Consider the following 16,423-nt stretch of genomic DNA (forward strand, 5'->3'; position numbering starts at 1 on the left):
GCCTACCTTTTCTTTCTTTTGAATTAATACCATGTTTGTGGGCTGCCTTGGATGGTTGGATTTGGCTATAGAGAAGAAGCCGAAGAACATTTTGAATTTGGATTGTTTTCTTTCTCTCCCCCCTTATCCCCCTATCCCCCTTCTGTGGATTACAAAAAGTATGGGAATACAGAGAAGTGGAGAGAGTTGTTTTGAGAGATCGTTTTTGTTTTGAGAACTCACCTTAGCAGCAGGAAGTAATGTGTTAGACTAAATAGGCTAAAACAGAAAGAACAAAAGTTTGAGGAGAAAAATAGGAGGGGGAGGGGGGAGTAGAAGGAGAGGGGAAGGGACACCTAGTGGTGAAAAGACACAACTGCAGGGGGATTTTTATGGGGGGGGGTTGTTTGTTTTTTCCTCTTTCTTTTCTTTTTTAAAGAAGAGAAAGAGCAATATCTAATGGTGGGAAATATAGTGAATTGGGGAAAATCAACAATTAGAATTGATTGATAAAATGTACAACTTCTTAACTATGGCAGCGAAGAAGCCACAGTCGGTGGCAGGAGCTACAATTACTACACTGGCATATGCAAGAAGGAGGTCCACCCTAGAGACAGAACCTAAGGTGGACATAGCAGAAATGTTAATGGATCTGAAAAAAGATTTAAGAGAGAATACAGATAAATTGGAGAAAATGGGAGGGAAGATAGAACAGAACACAGAAACTGTGGAGGGCCTAACTGTGGAGGGGACACAGGACCATAGCTGCCAAGTTATCCCTTTTTTAAAGGGATTTTCCCTTATGCTGAATAGGCTTCCTCGCGAGAAAAGGGAAAACTTGGCAGCTATGCACAGGACTTAGAAGAAGCATCGAAAAAATCTCAAGCAGAAGGAAGAGAATTGAGGAGGGCCCAGGAAAAAAGAAGAGAGGAAGTGGCAGAATTAGTGAAGACGCAGGAAGCTGCCTGGGACTCAATTGTGGATCTGGAAATGCAGCAGAAGGAATTAACTCTACATCTCCGGGGGATCCCAGAGGAGGCAGAGGAAGACATAAGAGGGAAAATTATAAAGATTAGCTAACTGGATGGGGTACAGGAAGAGGAATTGGATCGATCAGTTGTTAGGTTCCCAGGTTCCCAGCTTGATAACACAGTAAGTGTAGCTAATTAAAAAGGAGGATTTATTGCAAAAACAGATAGCTCCGGACGACTCTAACAAAGTCTCCGGCACCATTACTCAAGATGACCCTTCTGAAGAGTTCTTCCGGCATCTCCAGCAGTTATTGAACTTACGACCTTAACGTCTCTTGTTTTGCTTCCTGTCTAACAACCCTCCCATTCGCCGACTCCTCCGACTTATTGGATCAGCTCCAGCCTCTTCCAGGTCTGAGAGGGGTTTGTTCTTCCCCTCTTCTGATTGTGCTTCCAGTGAGCTTGGGATGAGTTCCAGCCTGCTCTCAGCTACTCCCTTATCATCCTGCTCGTCAAGGTCAGGAAGAGCTAAAGTCGGCAGCTGTTGGCTCTCTCCTGCCTGACCAACATCAAAGTCTCCCTGTTCTTCGCTGCTTTCTGCAGTTGGCTGCAAACCTTCGCTTTGAGCTGGCTCATTCCTGACACCACCCCCTCCTCTAGGGTCCTCCTCTACCTCTTCCTGCTCCCCCTCCTTGCAAGGGGTGCTGCCGAAACCTCCCCACCATTCATTGTCATTCTCTTCCCAGTCACCTCCTACTTGTGTGTTATCCTCTACTTCCATCCCCAACTCCGCCTCACTCTCTTCGTTCGTCTTCTTCCTACACCTCACACTCCTCCTCCCACCCTCTTGGTTTGGGTTTGTTGTGGTACCTGCAGTGGAACTCCACCTGCAACCCAGGATGCACTAAGTACTCCTCTGAGGCAAACATGGTCTTGAGTCTCTCGAATGCTCTCTGGGCCTCTTCTGTCCATTGGAACAGTCTCTTACCCCTTAAGCAATCCATGAGTGGAGCATTTAGTCCCAAGTATCTGGGGATAAACTTAAGGTAGTAGTTCGCAAAACCCAGGAACCTTTGCAAGCCTTTCTTGGTTCTGGGTTCCTGCCACGTCACCACAGCCTGCACCTTGGCGGGATCCATGTGTACTCCCTCAGGGGTGATGCAGTAGCCCAAGAACTCCACCTCAGTCATGTTAAACTGACACTTCTCCAACTTGACAGACAACCAATTTTCTCTAAGTCACTGCAACACTTCCAACACGTGTTTTACATGTTCTTCTGGGGTGTCTGAGTATATCAAAAGATCATCAAGATAACACAACACTGTAGAGTCCAGCAGACACCCCCCCCCAACACATGACTGATGAACGCCTGCAACATTGCAGTGCCTGATTGTAATCCAAATGGCATGACTAGGTACTCAAAACTGCTGTATCTTGTACAAAAGGTGGCCGTCCACTCACTCATCCCCTCTCTCACCCATATCAGGTTGTAAGCCCCCCTCAAGTCAAGCTTTGTGAAGATCTTTGATGGCCTCAACCTCTCCAGCAGATCCCTGATGCGTGGCAGGGGATAGTGGTTGGGCACTGTACTCTTTTTCAGGAGCCTGAAACCATTGCAGAGTCTCAACTCCAAGGTGTCACATTTCTTCACGAATAGCACTGGGGCACCCCCTGGAGCCTTTGACAGGCGGATGAATCCACATGTCAAATTATTGTCCCTTAACATGGCTAACCAGTGCACGTAGATAAATACCGGTAGCTATCGCTGCGGTGGGAAGGTAAATGGCATTTCTGTGCACTCTGGAATTGATCGGCATTCCGTTGCACCAGAAGCAGTTTTGTCATGCTGGCCACAGGACCCAGAAAGCTGTCTGTGGACAAATGCACTCATCCCTTGGCCTGAAGTGAGGTGAGTGCCACAACCCCATAGTCACCTTTAACTGGACTTAAACATCCAGGGGTCCTTTACCTTTACTTTTTTTACCTTTTATTATTGTAACATTTTTATATGATACTGTGCATTTCTGGGTATTTGGTTTTTTTTAAGTTCTCCATTGTTGCTTCCATTTTCCATACACCACTTAGAGATACTTTAAATATATTAAGCAGCATGGAAATCAAATAATCAAATCACTGTTCTGCAGGCAGCATTTGGGAAGCCCTTGCTTCTTGGTATATGAAAGGGCAGAGCTACAATGGCATTAGCCTTTGTCGGGGGGGGGGGTACCCACCACAATGCCTGCTCAGTAGAGAAACACAGCCCAGCTGCAAGGCCTTGCAGAAGATGCTGGCAGGCCTCGTCTTGCACTACCGGTATTGGAGTGCCTATGGAAACACACAGCATGTGGCTTTTGACCAAGACAGGCGACCCCAGAGCAAGAGAAGTGCCAGCCATGAGAAGAGGAGAACCAGACAGGTGTCTTTGTTTTTTAAAAAGATACTGTTTGTGCTCACCTGGTGGAAATTGTATTTCTTGTGCTTTAAAGACAACATCTAAGGTGCGGGTGGCATTTTTCAAAAACCTCTGATTTAATAGATGTGATTAATCTCCACCTCTCCTAATTTGTTTTCCCCACTGCAGAAATTGAACGCTAGTCCTGATAGCCAATTCTGAATTAATCATAAGCTACTATCAGATAGCTAATTAAGAAATTACTGTAACCAGTAATTAAAGGAAATTGCTACATATAACTAGGAATTTATTAAATGGTAATACTGAATGGGCAAAGACCAGGGATTCAGTTCCAGTTGGTGGGCGCTGGAGACAAGCAACGGATTTTAACAGCATCAAAAGTGGATTTTGAAAAAGTTTAATTCCCCATCCTGTACACACATACCTCTTTAGCCCCACTGCCACCTCTGGTCAAACAATTACAAAATCTGTTCACTAGAGGCAAATTTTAGGGAAAATGTACACACCACAAGAGGCTTCTGTAACTGAGTCTGGAGGGGGAAAGCCTGTTGTCTTTTTCAAGTCTAAGAATCAGATGGCAAATGCCTACAGACACCAGCTAGTTCAATCTTTATTTTCAATCTTTTTCAACTGCTTTCCCACAGCTCTATATTTTATTTCCTAACTAGCCCGACTACATTATTTTTCAACTGTTCTTTTATATGGAGTAGTGTTTTGAATAGGTCCTTGTGACAGGCAAGGGGAAGAAAAGCAACACCACAAAAATATCTGAACCTGTAACTCAAGATTGAAGGCTCATGAGACCCAAATCATGGAGTGATATTGAATAAAAACCCAAGGCAGGCCAGGAGGTACAATTAAACTGCTTCTCAGCATAAACTCATAATCAAGATGCAGGCATGGGTGTAGCGGGGGGGGGGGGATAAATTCACAAGAAGCATTTCTTGTGGGGTGTCTCATGGCCCCAGATGTGCAGGGGGCAGATTGCATGAGCCAAGAGGACCACCCACTGTCCTGGTCAAAAGCATGTGGCTTTTGACCAGGACAGGCAACCCCAGAGTAGGCATTGGTAGGCACATACTAATATGAAACAATAGATAAAAATACATGAAAGGAACCTGATAGTGATGTACCATGTTGTTAATAAATCTGCATATGGAATGCAACAATGGATAAAAGCACTAAACACCTTGTTTTCCTTTATCAACCTTGGGGTGTGGGGTTTTCCCCTCTTATCTGCCCAGCTTTGCCATTAAGTGGAATCGAGCACTTATTTTAAATCAACAGTTACCATGGATGTAGCCTGGAATTTGGGGGAGGGACAGGACTTTTGGGGGGGGAGGACCAACATGATTGGTCAGTTAATTAAGTATTTCTATTGCCTTACTTAATCGGGGGGGGGGCAGCTGCTCCCACCAGCTATGCCCATGACAGTAACTAAGACTGGAAGAGCACAATAAAAGAGCCTTTGCTGACATTACAGAGAGCCAAGGAGTCTCCTCCCTCTCCCACAGTTACTACTTCAAATGCTTTGTCACATACAATGCTCTTCTGGAGTTTATTATACAGCAGAAAGGAGCAACCAAGCATACTAAGACTCAAATCCTAGACATTGAGAAAGCCGACTTCAGAAAACTTAGGGAAACGCTGGGTGAAATCCCATGGACAGAAATACTAAAAGGGAAGGGAGTTCATGATGGTTGGGAGTTTGTAAAAAGGGAGATATTAAAAGCACAACTTCAGGCAATACCAATGAGACAGAAACATGGAAGGTGCCTAAAGAATCCAGGGTGGCTATCTAAAGAACTTTTAACTGTTAAGATTTAAAAGGGATATGTACAAAAAATGGAAAAGGGGGGAAACCACCAGAGAGGAATTCAAATAAATAGCCACATATTGGCTAAAGTGATGCACCAACACCCCACATTTCCAGGCAAAAATGGGGGGGGGTGTTTGTTGTGATGGGTTGTTTGCAGCAGAAGTTCCCAAGATAGGTTATTTGCCCTTAAGAATGGCATTGTAACATAAAATAGAAATAATAAATAAATAAATAAATCATTTTGGGGGCAAGGCACTCAGGAGGATTTTGGTGGTACTTTCAGTTGACCTTTATGAGAACAGATGGGCCATTGGCCTGATCCTGCAAGCTCTTTTTACATTCTTAACTTTGCACCATGATTAGAGCTTTTTTCTTTTTTTAGTAAAAATAAAAGTGGTATTCAGCAGCTGTTGTAAAAACAAAGAGAAAATCATGTAATCATGCTGTAATGTTTTTGCCGTTTCCACTCTCAGTCATTCTCAGTTCTAAAGTGCTGGTATTATACCTTCTTTCACAAGCTTCCTGAAATGAATATGCTTTACATTTTACATAAAACTTTTAAGGTAAAGTTTCATGCAAATATGTAAAGGACAACATAGCATTAAATCTGCCTTGACTATCAGGAAGAACTGGGATGAGCCAGAGTGCCCTCTCCCTCTCCCTCTCCCTCTCCCTCTCCCTCTCTCTCACACACACAATTTTCAGAGGGGCAATGGATATGCTAAACATGAGAACTAATAAGCACATTCAGAACAACATTCTACATCTCAAGAATGAGTTCCAGCATGATCCTTCTCTCATTTTCAGAGGAACAGGGAAACTGTAGAATGCAGTGCAATGCAGTATCTTCTTTGAAGACTAAACTCTCTGAATAGAAGTCCAGATGGGCTCATTTAAGAAATCATTATACATGTTCAAACCTAACTTTGTGCTTGTGCCCATTTTCATGAGGCCAGAGTAATCAGGTCACTGAGAATTGAGCCACAGACATGGGTGTACTCATTTGAAGGAGGTGGGATTCATAATTTGCCAGTACACAGAACTGCCAATCAGCATTTTCTTGAGAGGTCTCCTGGGCTCTTTTTTTAAAGAAAAACCTGAAAGCTATTGAGTTGCTGTTGTTGTTTACAACGCCAAAACGATTTTTCAGAAATTCCCTCCAGATGTCAATTCCACCTTTGAAATTCTTGTAATGTCCGGGAAAATCCAGATGTATGGCAGCCCAATATTAACTGTACAGTATAAAGAACAGTAGTAAAATAAAAGAACACAAAAAGCTGCATTTTAAAAACAGTATGTATAGACCTCAGCCTTTGAGTGATTTATTATTCTTTAAGATGCACCTTTAAAAATTACAGTTAGCTTTGAGTTCATGCTCACTGAACCAGCAAGTCTCTTTGCAAACTGCCATTCTTGCAGGCTTTAGACAACATACCTAAAGATCATAGAACCATAGTTGGAAGGGGCCCTGAGGAATGCAGGAATCTCAACTAAAGCACCCAAAGAGCGTACTGTACATCCAACTACACTCAGTGCTCCCTTGCCTTTGTGTCATGAAACCTAAGAGGACACAACCACTTCCTCCCAGGGACGTTCCCAGAATTTTGAATTTGTCACTCAATTCCTCCATGTTTATGAGAATAAAAAAGTCATGGAGGAAGAGAAATAGGATCACTGACCTGCCCATAACATCCACATGCCACTTGGTTCTTCTGCTAAAGTTTAGGCATGTATGAGCTGAATGTGCAATCTGTCCCCTGCAGAAACACACACACACACACACACACACACACACACACACACACACGGCAGCTGATTGTTGCAGAACGGACTTTTGCACATGCACTTTGCACATTTCTATGCTTTGTGCAGAAATGCCAACCAATGTGTGGAGGTTGCATGCAGTGGGGAGTGAGGGGGGGGCTGCAATCCTTCCTGCACTGATTATCCTCCAATTCATCATCAGCACAGAGTCTGTATATCTTGGAGCTGCCGGTGCCCTGTTTATGTGGTGGTGTTGCTGGTGCCTGAACACGATGGGCAGAGCAGCCTCTTCCCAGAAGAATCTCTAGCGAGCAACAACCGCAATCCTTGATCCATGAACACAACAGCTCGAGGCTCATTCCACAGCCGTGTTATCAGCATTCTTCAATTTCCTCCTGTGTCTGACTGTGGTATTGGCAAAGATCCTGGTATTATCCATCTTTATTGTAATTCTCTCACTACATTTGATTGAAAATCTGCGTTAAGCCTTTGAGGCCCTGAAGGCCCCTTCTAATATTACTTTAAACGTCTAAACAAATGCTTGTGCCAAGTTTCATTCTTTGGTCTTGTCATTGAGAATTTTTAAACCCTTATTCTAGCTGTAGTAATAAAAAAAGAGGCTAGCTACCAAAATGGCTTTGACTCCTTGTATCTAAGGGACTGCTGTAACCTTTATGTCCTTTGATTATCTTCAGAGCGGAGACCTGGGCAGCTTGCTCACTACCTCACCTGAGGACAAGAACAGAGCAGTCAGATTACGATAGGTGGATAAACATTTCCCTGAATTAGAAAGTGGCTTTTATTGCCACTGTCACAGATCTGCATGGAAACTGCTTTCGGGGTGTCATGATGCCACTAGGCTTTCAGCAAACAGAATTTTCAGTGTCTTTTGAAACAATTCGTGGAGGCGAAGGAGGGTTGTATGAATTCATTCATAATGTGGCAGTTCACCCCTGGCCCACAGAATTCTTTACCCTTGGAGCCAGCATCATACCAAAGCATTGTCCAAAAATGAAATAAATGTCCCCCTTTAAAAAGCTAGCATGGAATTAAGCTGTCTGTGTTGTGGGGTGAGGACTCCTAGAGTTTTGCACAACTTTATTATTATTTATTATTATTATTATTATTATTATTATTATTATTATTATTATTATTATTATTCTCTCCCCCCCTCTCTCTCCCCTCTCTCTCTCTCTCTCTCTCTGTGTGTGTGTGTCTAGAATAGAATAGAATAGAATAGAATAGGACACACTGTTCACTCTTTTTTATATTCTGTGCCAGAGTTACAGCTTCCTTCTACATCTAAAATTGCAATAATTGAATTAATTTTACTATGTGCAATTTTACTGTGCACAGGGAAATTCAACACATGTATTTTTAAATCTTAAGTAAAGTTCGAATTTTCTGCAAATATCAAAGCTTTCCTTTTTACGGGGTGGGGGTGAGGGGTGAGACTTCAGTAACAGAAGTTGTTTGATGACTGGAAATCATAAACAGTGGTATTGGAGTAAGAGAGCCTGGATTTCCCAGTGGTTGGTTTGATTTTATTTTATTTTCATTGGAAGGTAACCACAAAAGAAAACGGAAAGATAAATAGAACCTTTCAGGCAAAGATATAAGTCAAAGTATGAAAGATTTAATCAAGTCCCAGAGGCATAAATAAATTGTTTATAAAGAAGGGATTTAATTAACGAACCAGGAAGCATCTAAATAGGTGGCCTTGACTCCTTGTGGGCATCATGCAAATCTTTCTGTGTGGTGGCCAAAGTGTTGATAGGTTGTCACTCGGACACCTCCCCTGCAATTGGGGATCAGGAGCAGCTCTGTGACAACTGCAGCAGTTGCTCACGTGGAAAATTAATACCAAGACAGTGATGAATCTATTTTCATCGTTCTTTGTGATTTAGCAGCTTGATGAAAGGAAGGCAAGAAACAGGAACAGCATGTAATCATGGGTTGCCTACAGATTTTGTTGGCAGGTAAACTAATTCTAATCCAGGCATTATTTCTAATACAGGCATGTGAATTGATATCAGACCCTCTTGCATGTGAGTTACACCTGGGTCATGACACTAAGCATAAGAGACAAAGCAGTGCAAGGAAAGTTCAGAGACAGGCTAAAATGTCATTTATGCCATTTCCAGATACTGCATTTGAGACAGAATAACTGTTGATCTGTGGCTGAACCAGACAGGTAACATGGCCCAGAATGTGTTTCTAGAGTAGGGGAATCATCATTGATGTGTAACAAAACCAGGGAGGGATCCCAGGTCACTGTGGAAGTGCATGCTTTCTCCAAGTTCAAATTGAGGACTTTGCATCTCCAGTTAGCAAAGCTGGGAAAGACCTCAGTAGAAAGCAGCTTCCATGTGCTCAACAAAAGTTCCTAAAAAGCAGCAATTCTTGCTCCTAGTAATGGTGAGTGTTACATCCCTCCCCTTCCCCATATCAGAAGTGATGTCACAGGCACTTATTGGATGATATATTGGCATCAATATAAGGCATTGTATTTCTCTCCCTTGCCATTTTGAATGACTCACCAATACATAAAACCATATTTTTAAAATTTGAAGTTCTTTATTCTTTTGTTCATGCATGCATTGCTTCCTTTGAGGCATCCCAAAGCAATGCAAGATATAAAGCAGTTTACATACACATTATATAAAAACAGCTAAAACAATTGCATATATAAAAGCAAAATTACACACACACACACACACACACACCCTAAAAACACTTTAAAACAACAACAGCACATATATAAAATCAATTCCACTCCAAGACAGATACCAACTGAGATAAAGATTTTAGAAGGTTTGTTAAAAGAGGAACATCTTTAGCATGCACTGAAAAGAAGGTGCCTGTCTGGTAAGCAACAGGAGGGACTTCCAAAGGGTAGGTTCCTCCACCCTAAAGGCCCGATTCCAACACACAGAAGTCCCATTCATGCAGAAGGGATCTGCTGATAGAGCAGTGTCTGCAGGATGTTCTCTCCTGCAGAACACCATGGTCATCAGTTGGGTATATAGAGGAGGAAATGATATTTTATGTATCCTGGTCTCAAGCTGTGTATACCAAATCCAGCCCGGTGATTTGCAGCTAGTGCAATTCTTTCAGTAGCAGGAAAAAAATGATGGTGATATTCTGCCCCACTGAGCAGTCCAGCTCCCACATTCTGCACTAGCTGCCACTTCTAGGGCAGCCTCAAGGGTGCGTTCGATGCATCACAGGTATGCAAGCTCATGGGTGAAAGTGATCAGCCTATCCTGACACAGAAATGCTGTAACTCTATAGCAAGCCAAAGCTGTTACAAAGGCCTTCTGGCCACCAGAGGTCACCTCAGATGATGGGCCCAGGAGGAACCGCAGATTATTAACCTGCTCCTTTAGGGGAAGTATGGCCCTATCCCAAAAGGCAACAGACCCATCAGGACTTGGGAAGCACCGAGGCACAGTGCCTCCATCTTGTCAGGATTCAGAGGCAGTTGACTGGAGTTCATCCAGCCCACCATCAAGCCCAGGCCTCTCCTGATTCAGATGTTACAGGGAAATAGAGCCTTACCTCATACAGTGCTTACCCTCCAAGAGCCCCAATTTTCCAGGCACAGCCATCCAGGTTTCCAATTTGATCCCAGAATTCCCCCATTTCCCCTGTCAGTGCCACTGCTACCAAGCTTGGGGAGGGGGATGAGCAAGCACTTGTCCCAAGTGAGGGTGGTTTCAGCTATGAGGGAACATCCTGATGCCTCTCCAGGGCCACCGCTGCCAGCCTACTCCCTTGGGCAGCTGGTAATGACTGCTGGAGAGAGGGGGAGGAGGAGAGATGCTGCGGCCACTGGGGCCTGGCCCCATGGGACACACCGGCTCTGAGGGGTAGGCAGAGGGCAGGGCCACCCTGGGTGGGACGAAAGGCACAGCAGAGTGGAGCACAGAGTCTTGGGCGTGCTTTGTGTGTCCGTGTCTAATCTTGACCTTTCTCACATTTATTTATTGGTGTAGGGTTTTTTGGTTTTGTAAAATAAGATCAGGATTAGGGGGTTTTCTCAGGATGGCGAAGGATGTGTGCGCTGTATCCCATTGGTGTGGTGGGGCTGCACTCCCTCTTCTTCTGATAGGATATGCTCAGGGGGGGGGAGAGAGAGGGGGGACAACAAAATGGGGGTCGAGGAGGGTCGGTTGCAGAGGAGTGAGAAATGTTCCTATTTTCAGCTAAGGAATGTTAGAGGGTATGGCAGTGGTTGAAAACATTCTCATAATATAAAAATGAGCATATTACAACAATGCTTGTAGCACAATAGAGGAAAGCAGACTCATCACAGCAGACAGGGCCTTTCATCTGGAATCAGCCTTTTAGACATGCAAATCAAACACATAAAAATGAAAGTTGTCTACAGTGGAGTTAAACAGGTGTGCAAATTGACCCTGTGCATTTATTCTCAGGTAAATGTGCATAGAATTGCAGCTTTAGGGCATACCCAGAATATGCTGTGGGGGTGTGTGCTGAGAGTTTACAAGCTGATCTTCAGGTTTGGAATGCAATAAAAGCATTATTTCCCATCCCAAAGGGCACCGTGATTTGTGACAAAGAGCTGCTACCTCAGCTCACCTTTAGGGGAGAGAAAATGGATGGGCACGTCTAGTTCTTCCCCACACTGTGTAAATATCACTTTTGCGAAAGGGGAAAGCCTGCTGTAAGAAAACGCATTTATGATAGCTAGATGGGATGGAGGTCCTTTCCCTTGCCTCCAATATGCATATGGAAATAATCAGTGGGTTGGAGAAAAGGAATTAGACAGCCTGGCCAATCTGGTGCTTCCAGATGTTTTAGATGACAACCCCCCCAGACCCAGCCGAGTTGTCATCCAAAACATCTGCAGGGCATTAGGCTGGCAAAGGCTGGTACAGTCAATTACATTTTCTCAAAGATATAGTTGACATATACAATCTGAGAAGCAGCGTGTTTGAGTGGATGTAGTGTTGCATACAACGCTAGAAAACTGGGCCCTTCAAAAACAGCCCAGCCCTAAAGCTGCAATTCTGTGCACACTGACCTGAAAGCAAGGAAACCAAAGAGGACCTTCTTCTGAGGAAACGTATAAATTCAGTTTAGAACTCATCAACAAGTAATTCTTCTTCCACCTCACAGTCCAGTCCAGAAGGATATAAAGTTCAAGAACGACCCAAAAGACAGTGAAGAGTCTATTCCCATGCATACGTTCTTGCTCAGAAGCCCCCTTTGTTCAATGGGGCTTGCTTTGAAGCAACCATTTCCAACTATCACCTGCCAAATTTCATTTGTCATGCAGCCTTGGAGATTATGACCCTTAAAAAGGATCTGGGCTCTTGTTACTACAAACATTTGAAAACAGCAACCAGATTTTTAGAAGGCATCTGAAGGCAGCCCTGTTTAGGGAGGCTTTTAATGTTTAATAAATTATTGTATTTTATTTTTCTGTTGTAAGCCGCCCAGAGTGGCTGGGGAAACCCAGCCAGATGTGGGGGTATCAATAAATTTATTATTATTATTATTATTATTATTATTATTATTATTATTATTATTATTATTTTGTCTTTAATGCGGAAACTGACAGAATGAGCTGTTCTGTGTGACACCGAAATGTAGAAATCAGAATTTAGGTTTTGCCAAGTTATTCATTCATTCAATTGATTTATATACCGCCCTTCATCCAAGAATCACAGAGTGGGTTACAATGTAAGAACACAAAATTTGTAACATAATACAATTTTTTAAAAGATCTTGCTGGACAAAAACAGATTTTGAGATCTCTTCCTTTTGTTCAGTCTAGGGCCAGTCCCCCCATGAGGCATAGTGAGGCAACTGCCTCGGGCAGCAGGATCCACAGGGCAGCAGGTCCTGATGTAGATTTTTATTTCCCCCTTGTTCTTGATGTAGATCTTTACTCTCCTCTTCTCCCCTTGCGGGGAGGGTGGCACAATTTTGTGGTTTGCCTAATGTCTTAGGCCTGCCGTGGTTTACCCAAATGGGTAGGGGGCTCAGGCACCTAGCCAGCAAAATTCTGGGGGCTCAGCAGTGCTTTCTGAGGCCACTCTGACACTCCCAGGGCATGGTCCTTCACAGTGAGGGATAACTGATTTGTGGAATTCAGAGAAAAATATATTTTACATTTTTCTGGAAAAGATGATGTCACCTAGAAGGGAGGGTTGCCAACCACCCCAACTTCAAGTTTCAGACCTCATCTAGTGCTGTATTTAGGATTTAGGAAAAGTAATCACAGAATGTGTTCCCCAAATGAACTGCCTCTTGCATTGAAACTTGCCTCCTGTAATGAAGTCCTCCCTGCACCCACCTCACTGAAACATAAAATGGTTGACAAATTGTGACATATGGAGGGCTTCCGGTTCAGCGCCAGCACCGTCCGGCGGGGTCCGTCTCGAGCTGCAAGGCGACCCGACTCTGCAAGGGGGGGGAAGCAGCGGGAGCGCCGCTGCACCCCATAGAACCCCAAATCGAGCGTTTTGGGGGCAGATTTAGCCCAGCAGCGCCCCAATCCCGACTCCCCAACTCTCCGGTAGACTCTAATAAGAGCTCCGGAGCGAGAAGGGTCGAAGTCGTGGGGGCCATTTTGGAGCCCCATCGCTACCCTTGCAGGGAGAAGCTCCGTGCCGGAGGCGGAGAGCGCTGGATTTTTCCGAAGAAGGATTTGGCAAATTGAGAGACTGTGAGTAAAGATTTAAAAACTTAACATTCGGAACGGAAAAAACGGAAGCCGATCTCCCCCCTACTGATTTAAAGAGGAAGCAGCTTAAGGAAGACTCCCGGTGCCGGGGCATAGAATTTCATCGCTTGAATATACCCAAAAAGCGGATTTAAGATTCTCCCCCGGAGGCAGGGTAAAGGGGGAGAAAGGTCCTAGACTGTAAGAACCCTGCATGTATAGGTAATTGAAGAATAGACCCTCTCCTTACCCTGGAAATCGGCACCCCGAACAGAACAGCGAGTGGAAAATAATGGGGTGAGGGAAAGGAAGAAACTGATTTTTAAAGATTTTTGTTTGGATATTTGAGGGCTGAACGCAGCCTTTTGGAAATAATTAAAAAGTTGAAGATAAAATATACGGAATATAATGCATCCAGTTTGGACTATATGGAATAACTATAATTTGTAACCACCTCCTGTTTCCCAAGTTTTGCTCTGACCTTGAAAGCTAGAAAAATGTCAACAAGAGATTACACACCCGGCTTCCAGGAGAAAGTCCTCAGACTCTTGTGGGAAATAAAAATTAGCATGCATAAGACTCTACAACAATTTGAAGGAATAAATCAAGATGTACAGAAAGGCGAGATTTCTCAAGAAATGGTCCAAGAGGATAAAAAGACTGATGACTCGAACTACAACAGAACCGAAGAAAATGGGGATGGGACACAGGATCCGCCAAAGAGCAAAGAAATAGCTGAGAGTTGGAAAACCCCTCCTTTCGAGGGGGAGAAGCAAGAATTTTTGATGAGACAGAAAATCCACAAGAAAAGCACTCTGCAAAGAACAAGGGTCTTCTGGGGGGAAGAGATCAGAGAAGCCTGGACTGAAAAATTTGTCAGGAAGGGGGTGGGATGAAGTAGGAAAGTATTTTGTTTAACAGGATGGACAAAATAAGGACTGGAAACTGGATTATGGACTTTGGTACTTGCTGGACTGAAAGGGGAAGGCCGAGATCAGGGGGGGGGGAGAATTGGGGATAAGGAGAAAATTTAGAATTGGAAATGTAAAAAGGTGTTAAGAATATGGAAGTTTTTCGGGGGGAAATTGGGGCATGGGAAGAAAAAAATATGATGATGAGACAGAAACATGATTTAAGAGTTATTTAGAAGTATTATATAAGAGATTGAGGAATAATTCAGGGGACGATTGGAGGTTCCACTCCTCCTGTCGGTCCTCTGCGCGCAGGGAGCTCTTGGTGGCAGGGGGGGCTCTTGGGGCGGGAAGGGTGGGGGGGAGGGAAGACTCAATTGGAAAAAGAACCATTGTCTCCCCCCCTTCTTCCCCCTAGAAACTCTCTGTGGCAGGGGGAGTGCTGGGGGGATGGGGGGGAGAGAATGAGAAATGATGCTAGAAGAAAATTTAATAGAAAATAAGGATAGTATTGATATAAGATTGGAGAATTTTGAAAATAGATTGGGGAATATGACAAGAAAACTGCTCAAATGGTGTTGAAAATGAAAATCAGAAAGGGGGGAGGTAGGGGAAGCCCATAATACAATGTTTTGGAAAAAAGATTTATTCTATTATTATTATTATTATTATTATTATTATTATTATTATTATTATTATTATTTCTTAATTTTTTCTTTGTTCCTTTTTTCTTTTTTTCTCTTTCTTTTTGTTGCTTTCTCTTTTTCTTGTGTTTTTCTTTTTTCTTTTTCTTTTTGAGGATTTTTGGCAAAGTTTAAACGGTTGGGTGGACACTCACCTATTCTCTTCTCACTACTCTGGGACCCCTCGGTGGCAGGGAGGGTTCCCGGGGGGAGGAGGGAGGGGTGGAGATAAGCCCAATTATAAAATGCACCATCTTCGACTGCGCACTGTTCATGGGAATACCTTGTGGCAGGAGGTGCCTCGTGGAGGGTGCGTTAGAAGAAGATGGAAATTATGTACTTAATTATGTATGTGTTTTTGTTTTGTTAATATGCAAAAATTAATAAAAATCAATTATAAAAAAAAGACAAATTGTGACATATGTTTTGAAAATTAAATTTCCACAGCGAATTTTGTTTTTGAGCAACTCCTACAACTTAACAGCTCTATGGGCTATCATCTGAATGTATTTCTTGTGCAAATAATCACTTTAGGCTGCAATCCCAAAGACATTTACTAGGGAGGGAGTCCCATTCAACACGGTGGCACTTCTGAATAAAAATGCATGGGCTTGCTCTCATAATCTCATGCTTCTCTCGAAACGTCTCACTGATTTCAGAGGGATTTACTTTCATGTAAATCTGTATAGGAGCGTAGGTTTTTGCTGCATTCCTGCACTTAGATACACATGCAAGATTGCAGCCTTTGTGCCTGCTATCTGCCCTCCTCCACTGTGAATTTTTTGGATTTAATGTCCTACTTCTGTCTTGACCTGTGAATTTGAGATGTGGAGATTTTATTGTATAAAATGTGTAATTAAATACCTGTTTACATTACGGACTGAACATGTAGCATCCATCCCCTGAGGGACTTTGAGGAAATGAACTAGTGCATTTCATGAAGTTCTCCATGATGGTAAGTAAATAACTCAAAGGACGTATCAAGGGGCGCTCCAAATGGCCCTGGTGAGCAAAAATACATTTCTGTCCTTTGATAAAGTGAAAGAATAAGAAGTGTCAGTAATAAAATGAAACTTCCAGGAACCAAATGTTTCCCCGAAAGAACTGAGTGAAGCAGTTTTATTTGTTCTCTCTTGTTTGTACAAATATATGGCCTTCTCAAAGACATGCCTTGGGGGCATTTAAG

Source organism: Zootoca vivipara, chromosome 1 (assembly GCF_965207765.1).
Source record: "Zootoca vivipara chromosome 1, rZooViv2.hap1.1, whole genome shotgun sequence".
Classification (NCBI taxonomy): domain Eukaryota; kingdom Metazoa; phylum Chordata; class Lepidosauria; order Squamata; family Lacertidae; genus Zootoca; species Zootoca vivipara.